At 34.5% G+C, this 13905-nt stretch overlaps 1 pseudogene; it reads left to right on the top strand.

The window, feature by feature from the left end:
- The first annotated feature begins 406 nt into the window (after nt 1-406).
- On the top strand, nt 407-1166 carry LOC100914674 (annotated as a pseudogene).
- The last annotated feature ends 12739 nt before the right edge of the window (nt 1167-13905 follow it).

Below are 13905 nucleotides of genomic sequence, written 5' to 3'. Positions count from 1 at the left end.
TGGAGCTCAAAGCCTCTGACTCAGAGAGATTCGCTCTATCTCACACCATAGTGGTACCTGGCCTGTCCTCCTGCATTTCCTCCACAGAGACCAAGCTAGCCCGGGCCCAGGCAAGGAGCCTACAGAATTTGGCCTTTAATACTTGACTGTTGTCAAGGTGATTACTGAATTGAAAGGAAGGCTCATCCAGAGATCTCCTGAAAACTAACCAGAACCAATCTCCAGAACACATTTTGCCGTCCAGTTTGGACCGGAACTCACGATCCGGATTGGTCTCAAAACGCATCTGGCAAGCTGAACAGGCTCTTAGAGCAGGGGGAAGTAGTACTGAATACCGTGCTGAGAAGGACTGAGGAAATTGGTCCAGGAGATGCACCAGGAGGTGACTAGAGGCTGCTTCCCCAACGGGAAAAGGGCCATGACAGGTACCAGGAACCCGCTGTTGGACGGAAAGGAGTACTGCCTGACGCTGGGGGAGAGCTTCCAGAAGAGGCCCAAGTCCTCCTTCCACACTATCCGCTATGATTTCAAACCGGCATCCATAGACACGTTGGGCGAAGGCGAGCTCCAGGTGGGCAAAGGGGACGAGGTCACCATCACGCTGCCGAACATCCCCGGATCTGCAGCTCCAGTGAGTGTTTTCAAAGGAAACAAAAGACCCTGTCAGAGGGACTATATTCTCATCATTAATCATGACACCGGCGAATGTGTGTTGGAAAAACTCAGTAGCAACATTCAGGTCAAGAACATCAGAACTGAGGGAGGGAGCAAAATCCAGGCGCGAATAGACCAGCCCCCGGCGCAGGCACCACCGAGGCGCACAACAATGGGAGCCCGGGAAGCAGGTGGACCCAAAACCTTCCCTGGAAAATGATCCTTCCTCTGAACTCCCGTTGAGTGACAATAAGCGAGAGCTGAGAGCAGAGTCGGAGACCATGCAGCAGACCGGGCGCCTCAGTGACAGCAGCTCCTGTGGCTCCGAGAGCTCCAGCGGTGAAGAAGAACCTGCCTCAGGAACCTCGTCCTTCCAGCCTCCTCAGCAGCAGGTCGGTGGCAGACAGCCCGTGGCCAATGCCACCAGACAGCGTCCCTGGACCCCCCGGCGCTTGAACACGTTGCTAAATGATTTACAACTAAGCGAGTCTGGCAGTGACAGCAATGACTAGCATTGGAACTTCCTGCCTCTGTCTCTGGTAGAACAGCCGGGAAGCCAGAGGACACAAGCAGAAACCAGCCACTGATGGCAATGGGTCATTAGAGAGCCCTGAGTTTTCACTAAACCCGAGCAGGAGGTTTCTATCGCATATATGATGTATATTATGTCAATACAGTTCTATCTAAACGGTGACTGACTAAAAATCTGGTTAGTATAATAAAAAAAAAAAAATAAAAAATAAAACAAAAAACAAAAAAAAAAAAACAAAAACCAAAACAAACAAAACAACAACAAAAAAAACTTCCCAGCTCTGTTAAACCAACAAGACCTCAATCACTTTCACCTTCTCAAAGAAACCCCAAATCAGAAATGGTCAATCAAAATAATTGTATGGGCATGTATACATGTATTGTATTTAACCTGTACTTTAACATATATAACATTTATTGGCTTACCCTCCATATGGGGGAGGGAGAGGGGTAGACAGAGGGGTGGTGAGGGTGAGGGTGGGAGTAGGGGGTTAAAGCTGGGGGTGGGCAGTGGAGGGGATAGGTAGTGGGGGGGCCGCGTGGGGGGAGAGGAGGGAGGGGAGTAAAAGCTGGAACAGAAGATTTTGCAAGGTCAATACTAAAAATCATCCATGCATATAGGTATTAAATTTAAATTAAAAGCTATTTTTTTAAAGAGTAGTGGGCTGCTTTTGTGAGGGGATGACAGTAAGACGTTTGCTGATGGCTATGGGATGCCAAGGAGTAGCTGGAGAATTTTTGTTTCTAAGAAGGCCTGCCCTCCTTCATGTCTCCACTGAGACCAAGGTCCATCTGAGGCAGAGGCATTCCATCCTTGATTATTCTCCTGTTGGCTCTCCCTCCTTCTGCACTCCTCCACTAAGATCAAGACTGGGTCATACCAGCAGACTCACAGAATGCAGGAGGGGACTGGGAGAGATGCAGACTGAGACTGCATCAGACTGACAGACAATGAAAAGGAGAGTGTGACAGACACAGATTGTGAAGGAGAAATGAAGGAGACAACAAAGACTCTAGATTCTCTTCCTGACTGTTCTGGTGGTGTCTATCCTATTGAGACTAAGGCCTGACTGAAGGACCTCCTGAAAGCTAGCATGCACATTACAAGAAATTATCTTTATCAGTGAAGTTTTTTCCTTCCTCTTTTATAATTTGGTCAATTCTGTTTTTAAGGTATCATTTTCTTTACTATTTTTTGCCTCTCTTAGAGAAGTTTCAATCATATTTTCATAATTTTTTCCTCACTCATTTCCCCAATTTTTCTTCTATTCATCTAATTTGGTTTTTAAATAAATTTAGCTCTTCAATGATTTCAGGGAGGTGGAATTGTGTCTGATTCAATTTTTTCTTCTTTGAGGTTTTGCTTTTAGCTCTGTGGACAATCTTGTCTTCTTCTTAGTTTGTGTCTTAATTTTCCTTGTCCCCATTGCAGCTGTTTTAAGGGCATCTTCTTTTCTTGTTTGCTCATGTTTAAAGCTTATTTCTTGATGTTTAATTTTAAATTAAACATGAGCTTTATCCTTCTGATAGTAATGAGGTATAGTTCCAAGTTTAAGGATGTTTATTTGTTTTCTATCTACTGTTTTCAGGTCTTTTTGTATATATAATACAAATTTAATTTTCCATATACAAAACACATTTTCATAATTATGTGAAAGTATCTTTAGAATCTCTAAAAATCAAGAAATACAAATTAAAATTCCTCTAAAATGCCACTTCACACTGCCAAAAATGATCATCTATTTCAAATATATCTGGATATGCATATGCTGTTTTCCCACACTTGGCATCTGGAAATATTTTTGATATTTTTTTTCTTTCCTAACCCCTAACAAAGAGATTAACACAAAGTATAAATAAAAAAAATGGTAAGCAATAAAGTATAGTTGAGAAAAATAGTCCTCTTTTTTCATTGTGTCCAAACTATTAAATAGCAGGTTCAGTATTTGTCCTTCCAATGGGTACTCTAAATTTCTTTAAGTACTGAATTAGTTGATCTCCTTGCTGTCCAAGGAATTTTCAACAGTTTTCTCTAATACTCCAGTTTAAAAATACTAGTTTTGTAGTACTCAGTTTTCTTTATAAGGCAAATATCAGTGCTACATCCCTACTTAATAGAAAAACAAACATACCTTTCATTATACGGATAATTGTTAGTAAACTCATGTTTTTGCTTTTTAGTATATTGTTGGGATTTACCATAGATTTCCTTCACTTTTAGTTTCATGGCTGTAGTCAAATCTGCAATGATCTTTGAATCCAAGAATATTCAATATTACATTGCTACCATTTATCTTCCCTTTATTTGCCAAGAAATGAAGGAACCAATTGCCATGATTTTAATTTGAAGGTGGAAGATTTACTGTTCTTATAAATATGAATAAAAGTAGATAGTTTAGCTGAATAGTAAAACAATAATACTATTAAATATTTGCTATGTTCTAAGCATTATGCTAATTATTTGGAGTCAAATAGCAATAACAACAATAATAATAAGCTGCAGTCCTTGCTTACAAATTCACCTCCTGACTGCAAAAGATAACTCACATTAATTTTAATGTAATTTTTCATTTTACAGTAATTTAATTTAATAATAATTTTTAATGTTATACTTAATATATTATATTATCATATTATCAGTACATCAAATGTCCATGAACAGATGTCTAGATTTTTTTTAGGATTAGCTAAAGAGTTATATCCTGGAAGATGCTACAATGCAGTGTCAAAACAAATGGTCATACATGATCCTCCTTAAATTTATGACAAATTTTTTCTTCATAAATTTACTTGATTTGTTGACAGTCATCCCAAGAGACATGACATGACTCATGGAGCAACATTTATATTCATCAGTACTTCATAATTAATTAAATCATGGTTATCAATCAACTTCTTTACTGTCTTATAGAAAGCTAGAAGGTAGTAAGTAATATAAAAGACAAGTATCGATACATATAAAATAATAGCTAGAATTTATTTAGAACTTTAATCTTTACAAAACACTAAATATGTAATTCCATTTAATTTGCAAAATAATTATATCATACTATGTTCTATTATTATCATTACATCATAGTGAAAGAAAATAAGACTTAGCAAGCTTAAGTAACTTGCCTAAAATCACACAATTAATGTGTCCAAAGCAAATTTAAACTCTAGTCCTCTCCAAAAAAGGCTATCTACTATGCAACAAATACCTCTGGGACCATAACCAGAGGTACTGATTATGCACAATATAAAATTATCCCTGACACAGAAGTAATAATCTGATGCATATAAAGTTTTCAGTGTAGGACTAATCAGATACAAACATGTCTGTCACCTATAGGATAGCCATTTACAAAATTTCAGATTGAATTCATAAAGTATTATAATATGGGAAGATGACATCAATGACTGGGTCTAGAAATAGACATGCAGTAACTAAAGCCATCTGTGATTCATATCCTGGGTACATAATCCCAATGTCTTATCCAAACTATTACTCCTCACTGAATGTTTTCTAGCTACCATAAGAGGCAAGTAATATGCCTATAATTTAACATGAGAAACTTCAGTTTCAAATATAAGGAACAAAATGCTAAGGGGCTTTATAGTGAATAAGCAAAAGACCTGACACAATACAGGAACCAAGATAATATCTCTAATCTCTAGATATTCTTCACTATATCACACTGCCCCAAAATTGGAAATAACCTCCCATATATGTTCATATATGTACCCATGCATTCCCTTATTGCATTGCTATTCATATGTCAGGGGATATTAGAAAACATCCTAACTTTGCAGTTAAAGAAGTAGAAGATAAATCAAACCTCTGATAAATGGGCAAAGGGAACTATTTTATATTAAAAATTCATACTGGAAAATACATCTCTTGTTCAAGAAAGATCTTCCTAATGTTTTAGAGTAATTGAAAATGAAGACAAAATCTTTTAGTCAAGATTAAGAAAGGTTTGATGATTTAAAAATCATTGATCCATTTAACAGGAAGAATAAGAAGTACTATTTTACCCTGAATCATTCAACCTAATGTATTATGGGGGAAAGTAAACAACAATACAGGGATTTATTCCAAGTAGCTTCTTTACTTGTCTGATCATCTTGAAATTTTTAATTCAATCAAAATTCCTCTTTGATCTTTCACTTAGAAATTGGATTGTCCTCTACAATCTTATGAAAAAATGCTTAAAATGATTTTTGATCAGAGAAATGAAAATTAAAAAAAAAACCTCAGAACTACTACAAACACCTCTCAGATTCGATAAGATGACAGCAATAGATAATGATAAATGGTAAAGGGAATGCAGGAAAACTGAGATATTAATGCATTGTCAGTGGAGTTGTGAATGGATCCAATTGTCCTGGAAAACAATCTGAAACTATGTCCAAAGGTCTAAAGATCTGTACATATCCTTTAATCCAGCAGTGTCTGTATAATAAGAAAATCATAAATAAGAGAAAAGGACACACAAGTGAAAAAATATTTGTGGCAGCTCTTTTTGGGGTAACAAAGAATTGTTAAATGAATAGATACCCATCAATCAGGGAATGGGTAACTAAATAATTTATGATATATGTTTATAATGGGATATTATTGTTCTAATGAAAAAAAAAAAAAAAAAAGATGAACAAGCTGATTTTAGAAAGGCCTGGAAAGATTTACATGAACACATACTGAACAAAACAAGTAAAAACAAGAATACATTGTACACAGTAACAGTAAGAATGTGTGATGATCCAGTATGAAAGACTTGGTTGTTCTCAGTGGTTTAGTGAACCAAAGTAATGCTAATATACTTTGGATGAAAAATACCATCTGCATTGAGTAAAAACACCAAGGAGACTAAAGGTAAATTAACACATGTTATGCTCAGTTCTTTTTTTTTTTTTAATTTCTTTTCTCTCCCATGTTTTTCCTTTTTGTTCTTATTTTTTTTTTGTTCTTATTTTCTCTCCCAACATGATCCGTAAACCAATGTATATCAAAAACAAATATATTTTTAAAAATTAGATTGTCCTTTACGAAAGCATTTTAGACTAGAAGACTGTCTTGTTGAAGTAGTGCTGGAATTTATTTCATTTACACAAATACAGAGGATTCAAATTAGGCTAATTAAAATGTATTATCTTTCACTTTTGCTTGTTATTTGAAAGTATATTACACATGTACTCTCATTTGCTCTTCATCACAACCAAGTAAAGAAGGTGCTAAAAAAAAGATCAGTCTCGTGCCCAAGATCAAACAGATAAGTATCTGAGGCAAGATCTGAACTTAAATCATTTGTAAAATGAAAAGATTGGCCAAATGGAGTCTGAAGTTGGTTGGACTACACATAAGCTATCCCATGATTCATTCTTTTTGCGGCAAAGTTCTCCCATCTGCAAATGGAAAAAACAACAATAAAATCTTTATTATCTTTCATGTATGTTAAGGGTGTACACTGAGAAGAAATGAATGAAATATTTTGATTCTTCCTTTAGCCTTTAGTTCTGTGAAATTTGGAACAGTTTTCCTATATAATTCCTTGAAATATTATTTGTAAAAACTACTTTGATTATGTTTTTTTAACTGTCAAATAGTTATTAAATTATCTCTCCTTGATCTTTTTTTTCCCCTCAGAGAATTCTTTTTCCAAAGAGGCATTTCACATTTCTTCTATTTACACATTCTTTTGATTGTTTATTGTTTTTTTGAAGTCTCTTGAAGTCATTAGTTTTCCCTTACCAAATTCTATTTTTAACAGATTATTTTCTACAGTCAGATTCTGCAGGTTTGTTTGTTTGTTTGTTTTCTATGTGGACATTTCTATTTTTTAAGGAATTCCTATGGGCCAGAATTCTATCCTTGAAATAAGGATTCTTCCAGGGTGCTAACTGAGTGGAGCTGATAGGAAAATGGTGCTTAATAGTGCTTTAATTAAGTACATGTACTTAGTACTCAATTTAGTTCCCCAGGATAAACACTTCCGATTACATCATCAGAGTAGAGGATATAAACTGGGACAAACTCAGGCAGACATTCATTCTGTCATCAACCTTTGTGGTGACTGGAGGCTGGAGCTCAAAAGCTCAGACTCAGAGAGATTTACTCTGTCTCACACCATAGTGGTACCTGGCCTGTCCTCCTGCATTTCCTCCACGGAGACCAAGCAGCCCCGGATCAGGTTGGATTGGGGTTTATCCCCTTTTCTGAGGTGAACCGATGAAAAGAAGGCCAAGAGATCTCCTGAAAAAACCAGAAACATTTGGCGGCCATTTGGACCGGAACCCCGACCTGGGGATTGAGCCAACCTCCTCCGAGCTATAACACCCTAGACAGGGGGAGCGAGCCTCGGTGGAAGGACGAGGCCGCCCCAGATTGCACCCGGAGGAGGACCCAAGGGAGTAAAAGGCCCTTCCCACAAAAGGGCCCCGGGAAGTGGAAACCCACATTGGCAAAGGAGTCGCCTGAGGGGGAACTTCAGAAAGGCCCAAGCCCCCCAACACCGCCAAACCGGCCCATGAAAGTCGGGGCGAAGGGAGCTCCCAGGTGGGCAAAAGGGACGAGGCCCATACCTGCGAACACCCCGCCTGCGCCCTCGGGTTTTCGGCAAAAAGACCCCCCAAAGGGCTGTTCCCCACTAACGACACCGGCGAATGGTTGGAAAACTCAGGCAACATTCAGGGTCAAGAAGATGAACGAGGGAGGGGCAAAAAAAACCAGCCCCTGGGGAACCACCGAGGCCAAAAAGGGACCCCATGAAACAATGGACAAAAACCCCTGGAAAATGTCCTTCCTCGAACTGGTTTACAATAAGCGAAAGGGGGAATAATATGGCAGACCCGGGACGCCAATGAAATTAGGCCCAAACCAAAAAAAAAAAAAAAAAACCCGGCCAGAGCCTCTCTTTCTCCTCACATTCTCAGAGGCGTAGGGGAACCAACCCTACGGGCCCTTAAAGTTGAAATATTTACAGGTAAGTCTCTGAAGTGAAGGAGCAGCATTGGAATTTGGGTTGTTTGGTGAAAGGGGAAAGGAAAGGGGAAGAAACCGCCCGTGGAAGCAAGGGAGGGTAAAATAGAGTTTTCATCAATATAAAATTATCCATTTATTAGTCAAATACAATTTTTTAGATATGCTGCTAAAATCTGGGTGTATTTAAAAAAAAAAAAAAAACACAAACAAACAAAACCAAAAAAAAAAAAAAAATTTCCCCTGGTAGGCCCCAAGATCCTCACTTTCAATTCGAAAAAACCCGAAATAAGTACTCAATCAAAAAACTTATGGAATGTAACAGTTTTTGATTTAAAAATTTAACTTTAGGTTTCCTTCCATCTGGGGGGTGGGGAACAAGGGGTGGGAGTGGAAAGGGGGTAAAAAAGGAGAATGGGGAAAAGGATTAAATAAGGGGTGGGGCCTGCCTCAAGGAAGGGGTGTTAAGGAAATATTTTCAAGTCTCTTTATCCATCATTATTAAATTAAATTTAAACCAATTTTTTTTAATTACTTTTTGTAGGATCAGTAAGATTTTTTTTTTTTCCCCGTGGAAACTTTTTGCTTTAGCCTGTCCTTTCTTCTTTCTATGGAAACTAAGGTTTTAAAGGGCATTTCCTTTTTTCTCCTGTTTCTTTCCCTCCTTTGATTAACAAACAAGTGTCAGAAAGCAATAAAGGAGGGATGGGAAATGCGCTGAATAATCAATTTAACAGACAAAAAAGGGAGGAAAACAATTTAAAAAAATAAGGAACAAAAAAAACTCTAATTCCTTCCCTGACTTTCTTTTGGGTCTTTTTTCTTGGGTTTTTACTCCAAAAAGCTACAGAATAAAATTTACTTTATGTTGGAAGTTTTTCCTTCTTTTTAAATTTTAAATTCTGTGTTTAATATCATTTTCTTTATATTTTTTTTCCTTCTTCAATCTATTTTTAAATTTTTTCCTTAAACTTATTTCCACCTTTTTTTTTTTCTTTTATATTTGGAAAAAATTTGCTCTTCAATGATTTTTTTTTTTGGGGGGTTTTGTTGATTCATTTTCTTTTTTGATTTTTGTTTTAGCCTGGGAAACCTTTTTTTTTTAGTTTTTTCAATTTTTTATCCCCATTGCATGTTTTTAAGGGATTTTTTTCTTGTTTTATTTTAAATTTTTCTTCTTTAATTTCAAAGGACTTTATTTTGTAAAGGAGGTATTGTCCAATTTAGGATGTTTTTTGTTTTTAACTATTTTTTATTTTTATAAAAAAAATTTTCCATATAGAAAATTTCATAATTAAGAAAACTCAGAATTCTAAAAATCAAAGAAATCAAATTAAATTTTAAAATGATTCCATGAAAAGTAATTATTTAAATATCTGTATCTATGTTTTTCCAATTCATCCAAAATATTTTTGATAATTTTTTTCCTAACCCCTAAAAAGAGCTAAAAAAGGTAAAAAAAAAATGGTTAGCAATAAATTGTTAGAAAATAGCCTTTTTCATTTTCAAATTATTAAATAGAAGTTAGTATATTTTCCTTAATAAGTAATTTTAAAATTTCTTTAAATATTAATTATTGACCCTTTGTTTCCAATTTATTTTCCATTTTTCAATAAACAATTAAAAAATACGGTTTTTGATTTTAGTTTTCATAATGAAAACAATCTTTACATCCCTTATTAATAAAAACCAATATATTTGTTAAGGAATTTTTAAAATTCAATTTCTCTTTTTAGTATATTGGGATTTACCAAATTCCCTTCATTTTTATTTCTGGCGAGTCAAATCTGCAATGTCTTTGAATTGAAAATTCGATAATATTTGCTATGTTCTAAGAATTATGCTAATTACTAGGAGTCAAATAGCAATAACAACAACAATAACAAGCTGCAGTCCTTGCTCACAAATTCACCTCCTGACTGAGAAAGATAACTCACATTAATTTTAATGTAATTTTTCCATTGACAGTAATTTAATTTAATAGTAATTTTTTTTACTGTTATACTTAATGTATTATATTATCAAATTATCAGTACATCAAATGTCCATGAACAGATGTATAGATTTTTTTAGGATTAGCTAAAGAGTTCCATCCTGGAAGATGCTAAAATTTAGTGAAAAAACAAATGATCATACATGACCATCCTCACATTCATGACATGTTTTTCTTCATAAATTTACTTGATTTGTAGACAATCATCCCAAGAGACAAGACTCATTGAATATCATTTATATTCATCAATAATTCATAATATATGAAATCATGGTTATCAATCAAGTTTTTTACTATCTTATAGAAGTTTAGAAAGTAGTTAGTTGTATAAAAGACAAATATCGATACATATAAATTAATAGTTAGAATTTATTGAGCACTTTAAAATTTACAAAGCACTAAATGTGTACTTCCATTTAATTTGCAAAATAAATCATATTATAAATAATTACATCATATTATGTTCTATTATTATTACTACATCATAGTGAAAGAAAACAAGACTTAGCAATCTTAAGTAACTTTCCTAAAATCACATAATTAATGTGTCCAAAGCAAATTTAAACTCCAGTCCCCTCCCAAAAGTCTACCTACTATGCAACAAATACCTCTGGGACTATAACCAGAGGTACTGAATAAGCAAATTATAAAATTATCCCTGACACAGAAGTCACAATCTGATGCATATAAGGGTTTCATTGTAGAATCAATCAGATACAAACATGTCTGTCACCTATAGGATGGCCATTCACAATATTTCAGATTGAATTCATAATGTATTATAATGTGGGAAGACAACATCAATGGATGGATCAAGAAATAGATACAATAAAGCCCTCTATGATTCATATCCTGGGTACATAATCCCAATTTCTTATGCAAACTATTATTCCTCAATGACTGTGTTGTAGCTACCATAAGAGGCAAGTAGTATGCCTATAATTTAACATGAGAAACTTCAATCTCAAATATAAGGAACAAAACATTAAGTTCAAATTTAACCTCAGATATTTAGACGTTGTGTACATAATCATGATCATCTCACATAATTTCTGCCTGTCTTAGTTACTACACCTGTAAAATCAGGATAATAATGACATCTCTCAGGATGACTGTGAGGATAAATTTAGCACTTTGCTAATTTTCAAGCATTATATAAAATCCATTGTAGTCATTACCATGTTAAATCCCTTGATCTACAGTTTGAGAAGCAAAGATGTAAAGGAGGCACTGGGAAAGCTGAGAAACAATGTAGGCTTTTAACTTGGATATCTTTGTCCCATTGACTTGGAGACCATGAATAGAGACTGAGAATATGAAGTTCCAATGAAATCACCTAATGTATTCTGGGGTACTTATGTCCCTTCAAGTTTTTTTTTTCTTTTTTTTTAAGTAACATACACACAAGCACAGAATTTCAGAGTGGGATAATAACCCGAAAGTTTTATTCTAAACTCTGTCACTACAACATTTCTCTCATTTGCCTGGATTTCCACATATTCCTTAAAAAGTGAATTTTCCCAAGGTAATCTACATGTTAAAAAAAAATAATGCCCATAAGCAAAAGGAGGAAAGCACAATTCTGGATGTTAGATAGAATATTTTCCTCTGTGACAGATCTCTGTTATAATGACCAATCAATCATGAGAAAATATTTTCCTTTTTTACCATAATTTATATAATGACAACATAATGTTGAAGACAACATCATGGGAATAGAATGCTGATCATTAATAAGATGCTTGAATCAAAAATCAATTCTAGCACTGATATATAACTAAGGAAAAGCCATTTAATTTCTCTAAATCTCAATTTCATAATCTATAAGATCAGCATATTCAGGTCTATATTATTCATGTCACAGAGATATGATTTTGATAAGACTTGTGATTTTATTTATTCAAGAAGATACAATTAAAGAATTTGTCCCTTTCTCAATTCAAATGAGTTCTAACTCCCTTAGGGTAACATAACACAGTCTTTTATTTTTCAAAGATGGAATTGAACTCATCATCAGAGATTATGTATTTAAGCATTCTATCAATCTATCATGATGCTCAAATTTCAAAATGTTTGTATTTGCCAATCTTAACACTCCAAATGGATCCTCATTTTTAAAATGTTTATCAGAGATAAAATGGGATCTTGTATGTCATACTGTCTTCAGTAATATAAACCAGAATTGCAGGGTCTGAAATAATTTTATCCTTATAATTTATAGTTATCTAAACATCTTCTCTCTTGGAGTTTGTAAATCAAATACATGTGGATAACAAAGAAATCTTTTCTGTATAGCATTTCCCTTCTCACCATTTCTCTGTTGTAAATACTGAATAATTCTTATATTTGCTTGTTACCCATTTCCAATGCAGCACATTTAAATTGACTATTATGTAAAATAAGATTTTCACTGAGATTAAGAATTACTTGTACTGGATTTTTGAGTGAATTAAAGCATTATCCATGTTTGTGTACCCCAGTTTAAAATATTAGACAAAGAGAGACAAAGAAAGAGACAGAGACAGAAGCAGAGGCAAAGAAAACAGAGAGAAAGAGAATGAGAGAAATAAAGCTGTTGGGTTCCATTCAAGACAGAGACAGTGAATGAGAAACAAAACAAACAAAAAAAAAGTGGGAGCACAAGCACTGTAACATTGTGACCTGAGATGTTCAAGGAATTCTTCATGGAATACAGGTACATTGCGCTGAGATATAAAGAAGTACAGATTTACGTGGGTCCAAGTTTTTTTTTTTTTTTTTTTTTTTTTTTATTCAATGGTATTTGAGAAAATGAATGATCTTGCCTTATTTGTAGAGTTTGAAGACTATGAATGTGGAATATTATGTTGTCAATTCAGTAAATGTGTTTATTTGTGTTGCTAAAATACTTTTTATTAATGTAGTTTTCTCTCAAATGCATTGATACATGGGATTAACTCTGAGGAGACTAGAAAGGAGAGTTTTATCTGGAATTGAAAGTGATAATATAAAACATCAATTTTGAGTTACAATGAAATAGTGTATAGACAAATTATTGTATAGGCAGAGTAGAGTAAGAAGGTTATTAGAGGGAAAAGGAATAACATTGGTGTAGATGTGGAAAGCAATAATGGTTTTAATTCAATAGATGTGTTAGCCATAACTGTGGAGTATATTTTATACAATAATACTACATGGACTTGACCAGATGCTTCTCATATGGATGAAGATGGGGAGGATAAATTTAAATGGGTATATAAAATGATACCAAACTACAAAGGGATGATATTTTAGGAGGAAAATTTTGAGGATCAATTATTGAAACCTTCTTGTTTTATATATAAGGAAACCAAAGCCAAAACAAGACAAAGGACATACTCAGGCTTGTGAATATAACAAGAAGTAGAGTCAAACTTTAAAACCCTGTTCCTCTGTTGCTAAATTCTCTTGTTTCTTATATTATAGGAGTTGAACAAATTTCTCAGTCCTTATAGGAGAATATTTAACAGTATGTTCTAAAAGGAAATAAACTCTAAAGACTCTAAAAAGCTAAGTTTTAATTTGTTATATCTTATTCTATGTGCATATTCTTGAACAAATTACTTAACCTATGGGCAATATTTAGTTTAATGAGGAAAAGGCATATACCAAGCTGTCTAAATGATGAAAGAAAACTTAACACATACCAATATTGATCTTCAAGCATTGCAGTTACACTAATCACTCCTGCTGTTGTCTGACTAACACCCATGAAAAATTCTTCTTATAAGTTTTGAACTCAGTACCCGGA

Source organism: Sarcophilus harrisii, chromosome 6, assembly GCF_902635505.1.
Source record: "Sarcophilus harrisii chromosome 6, mSarHar1.11, whole genome shotgun sequence".
Lineage (NCBI taxonomy): Eukaryota > Metazoa > Chordata > Mammalia > Dasyuromorphia > Dasyuridae > Sarcophilus > Sarcophilus harrisii.
This window is presented reverse-complemented; position numbering and strand designations above follow the sequence as displayed.